The 4797-nt window shown below is 38.0% G+C and overlaps 1 pseudogene; it reads right to left on the reverse strand.

Annotated features, from left to right (window-relative positions):
• Positions 1–1176: 1176 nt before the first annotated feature.
• On the reverse strand, positions 1177–1726 carry LOC137757011 (ferritin heavy chain pseudogene; annotated as a pseudogene).
• Between the last annotated feature and the right edge of the window lie 3071 nt (positions 1727–4797).

The following is a 4797-nucleotide window of genomic DNA, read 5'->3' on the forward strand; positions in this document are numbered from 1 at the left end:
TTAGTATCTACAATTTTTATTATTTTTCCCCCAAAAACCCCATATCTTAACTTTATTATCTATTGTTATCTGTTTCCTATTTCTTGATTTATGATCTTATTTTTATTATTTACCTTCTATTATTTTAGGTTTAATTTGCTCTTTTACTAGTGCTCTTACGGTACAAGCTTAGGTCATTAATTTTTAAATCTTTTTTCTAGCAGTTATTTATATTTATAAAATTCTAAGCATTGCTTTGGATACATACCACAAAATTTGATACTTGGATATCCATTATTGATATATATGGTAGGTGTTCAGCTCACAATATTCACTATTTTTTCTTGTGATTTCTTCTTTGACCCATGGATTATTAATACATGTTCCAAAATTGAGGGAATACAATTCCAAAATTGAGGGAATCTCTCCATACTACTTGGTATGGGTTGAGATATGTTCCCACCCGAAAAAAAAGATATGCTGATGTCCTAACCCCCAGTACCTCAGAATGTGACCTTATTTGGAAGCAGAATCAATGTAGATGCAATTAGTTAAGATAAGGTCATATTGGAGTCGGGTGAACCCTTAATCCTATACGACTGGTGTCCATATAAGAAGGCAGCCATGTGAAGATAGGCACAGGGAAACAGTCATGTGAAGGCAGAGAATCAGAGTGATGCATGAACAGGCCAAAGAATGTCAAAGATTGCTGACAAACCACCAGAAGCTAAGAAAATGCAAGGAAGGATTCCACTACAGGTTTTAGAGTGATATTGGCTCTGGTGACACATTGGTTTCAGACTTCTTGCCTCCAGAACGGAAACAATAAATTTCTATTGTTTTAAACTCCCCAGTTTGTGGTACTTTGTTATGGCAGGCCTAGGAAACTAATACACTATTACTGTATGGTTTCAATTCTTTTAAATTTGTTGAGGATTTGGTCTTATGGCTCAGCATACCTTCTACCTTGGTAAATGTTCCCTGTACTTGTACATATATGCTGCACTTGTTGGTATAGCATTCTTATTTTGGGGAGAGGGGTAACAGATTACTCTATTTGAAGGAATGGTACTAAGGAAAGAACTTGTAGATGTTTCGGTACAACTTATAGAAAAGGTAAAGGTAACCCAAACATGCATGCACTGCCTTGGTGACCAGGGAAGTCACCCTTGTGGCTGTGGGAAGCCAGCCTAAGGCTTAGCTCTCATTATCACTGTTTCCCAGGGTGTGCTTGTCAAAGAGATACTCTGCCATGCCAGATTTGGGGGCCCCCATCTTGCGTAAGCTGGTTACATGGTCACGCAATTCTTTGATGGATTTCACCTGCTCGTTCAGGTAAAGAGTCTCAATGAATCACACAAATGGGGGTCATTTTTGTCAGTGGCCAATTTGTGCAGTTCCAGTAGTGACTGATTCACACTTTTTTCCAAGTGTAGCGCACATTCCATTGCATTCAGCCCATTCTCCCAGTCATCACGGTCTGGTTTCTTGATATCCTGAAGGAAGATTCGGCCACCCCGGTGGTTCTGCAGCTTCATCAGTTTCTCAGCATGTTCCCTTTCCTCATGAGACTGGTGAAGAAAGTATTTGGCAAAGTTCTTCAAAGCCACATCATCACGGTCAAAATAGTATGACATGGATAGTAGACGTAGGAGGCGTAGAGCTCCAGGTTGATCTGGCGGCTGATGGCAGCCTCCGAGTGTTGGTGCTAGTTCTGGCACACCTGCGAGGGGGATGCGGTCGTCATGGCCGGCGGCTGAGGAGAGGCGGTCGGAGGGCGCTGTGAGGTGGTGGCGAGGGCTGGCTCTGAGTGGCCGGCCGGAGCAGGGGACCAGCGCGGGGTTCCGTCCAAGCAGTGTTGAAGCAGGAAACCTCGGTGACTCTCCGCGATGACTGTGGCCGGTATAGCATTTTTTAAATGTCAGCTAGATCAAGTTGATGGTTTTCAAATCTCTTGTATCTTCACTGATTTTTTTTTCTACGTTTTTTATCAGGTACTGGGAGAGGGATGTTTATTCTCTATGAGTGCTGATTTTTCTATTTTAGTCTGTCAATTTTTACTTAATATAGCTTTTTACATCCACTTTAATATGATTCATATTCAATTTTTATAACTTTCCTTAACTGTTTACTGTCACTCTGTGCCTTTTTTATTAAATTGTTTCTACTCAACACCATAGAGTTTAATCTTGCTTTTAAATCTAGTCTGATAATCTCTGCCTTTTGATTCTAGTGTTGGACCATTTATTAACTGAATCAGTACAGTACAGTACAGGTGTTTACTTTGTCTTTACTGCAGACCCAATTTTCTGTCATATGTAATTTCTCTACAGTCTGATGAACTTCTTTTATCAGTTATTATATTGTATGTCCATTTGGGACAAATTCTCTCAGCTTTCCCTGCTGAGAAAGTTTTTATTTCATATTCATAGATTGCAAAGATATTCTTCTTTGTTTTATTCCAGCAGGTATATTAAAGTTTTTACACTTATGTCCATGATCATCCTGAAATGAAATTTTGTGTGTGGAGTAAGATAGCATCCAAGTTCATTTTTTTCCCCATAATCATATCCAGTTGTCCCAGTATCATTTGTTGATAAGACAGACTTTCTTTTCCCCATTAAATTGTAGAAATATATTTGTGGAAAGTCAAATGACCATATAAGGTAAGCTTAGGTCTCATTCTGAATTCCCTATTTTTTTCCGTTTATTGATTCATCTATCCATATATCAATACCATTCTGTCTTAGTTAATGAAGCTTCTTTGTAAGTCTTGATATCTGGTACTAAATGTCACACAATATCACTATCCTTTTGAAAACTAATACTAGCTCTTCTGTAGCATAAATTGTAGAATCAGACTGTCAGTTTCTTCAGTATCATAGCAATGTTCTCTCAATTAATGAACATAAATAATCCCTCCATTTATTTAACCATTCTTTAATATTCCTTATCTGTGTCATGGGGTTTTCAGTCATGAGCTCTTGGAAAATTTCATTAAATTTATTCCTAACTCTGTAATATTTTCATGCCACTTTAATGATATTTCAGAATTAAAATTCTCAATATTTTGTTGCTAGTATATGTTAATGCAATTGCTTTTTTATATTTTAACTTATGTGAGTTAGAGTTCTAATATTTTTATTAATAGATTCCTGTAGATTTTTTCTAACATATAATCATACTCTCTGAAAATAACAATAGTTTTACTTCTTATCCAATATTTATGTATTTATTTACTCTTTTGTCTTATTGATTGGTTAAGACCTACTTCTAATGTTGATTAGAAGTAATGAAGCAGACATCCCTGACTTTTCCCTATTTTAGGTGGAAACTTCAATATCATAACAGTAAGCTTGATGTTAGCTATAGAGCTTTGCTAGAAGCATTTTAGCAGACTGAGGGAGTTCCCTCCTACTTACAGTGTGCTGAAATTAGTTATTATGATTTAGTGTTGAATTTCTTTAAAAAAATTCTTTTCTATATCTATTGAGATCATTATTTTTGCTTCTTATTTTTTTAAATAGATTTGTGGTGATTTAGATGGATTTTAGAATTTTAAACCAACCTCACATTCCTGAGATAAACCCACTTTGTTATAATCGATTTTCCTTTTTCTTAAATATTGATGGATTCAATTCATAATGTTTTCTTAAGGAATTTTGATGCTATGCTCCTGAGTAGTTTTGAACTATAAATTAATTTTCTTATAATGCCCTTGTCAGGCTTTTGTATCAAGATCACATTGTCTCATACAATCAGTTGTGACATGTTCTTATTTCTGTTATTTTCTAAAAATGTTTGTGCGAGATTGGTGTTATTTCTTCCTTAAATGTTTGATGGTATTCACCAGTAAAATTGTCTGGGTGTGTAATTAACTATCATTGTTGTGCAAACTTCATACCAGGGAGGGAAAGTGTAGCTTCATGCATCGGGACCCTGTCTTTTCCAAGGGGGTTTCTCAGATGACTGCCTTCTGTTTTGGAGCTCTGACGAATCTGGCACAATCTAGCCACCACAGGGAGAATAGAAGTGCACATTGGGATGGTAGAATGCCATTGATCTTATCTCCTGCTCTACACAGTGAGCAGACAAAAAAATCTCAGCTCTCAGCTTCGCCCTTGGGAAGGAAAGAGTTGATCCATGCATCCAGCAATCCATCCTCTCCAGGGCTGCACAAAGGAATGGCATCTGTACTGTATAGCACAGGGAACTATATTCAACATCCTGTCATAAACCATAATGGAAAAGAATATAAAGGAGAGAGTGTCTGTATGTGTATAACTGAGTCACTTTGCCATACAGCAGAGATTGGCACAACATTGTATATCAACTATACTTCAATTAAAGAAAAATAAAAATAAAAAAAAAGAAATAGCATCTGTTTCACCAGTTCTGAAGTTCTGATGGGCCAGTGGCAGCTCGTGTGTGGATGCCATTGTTTCTCTCCCATGATCAACACAGTGCTAATGGATAAAAAATCCCAGTTTTCAGCTTGCCCCTGAGAAGGAAAAGAGTTGATCTGTATGTCCAGTGCCCCCACTTTTCCAGGGCTGACCAAAGAACTAACATCGATCTCACTAGTCTTGAAGCTCTGATAGATCTAGCACAGTCTAGCCACCTGGTGAAGAATGGAGGTAGCAGCTTGGGCTGGTAGATGCCATAGCTACCCCTACCTCCTGGGCTCAGCATGGAGGGAGTGGACAAAAGCCACAGATGCCTGCTTTTCCCTGGGGAGGGAAAGAGTTGGTAGAGGTCCCCAAAATCTCTGGCCGGGCTGATTGGCAGGGGTCTTCTTCTGTATGAGGCAAGTCAGTG

The sequence above is a fragment of the Eschrichtius robustus genome, chromosome X (assembly GCF_028021215.1).
Source record: "Eschrichtius robustus isolate mEscRob2 chromosome X, mEscRob2.pri, whole genome shotgun sequence".
Classification (NCBI taxonomy): domain Eukaryota; kingdom Metazoa; phylum Chordata; class Mammalia; order Artiodactyla; family Eschrichtiidae; genus Eschrichtius; species Eschrichtius robustus.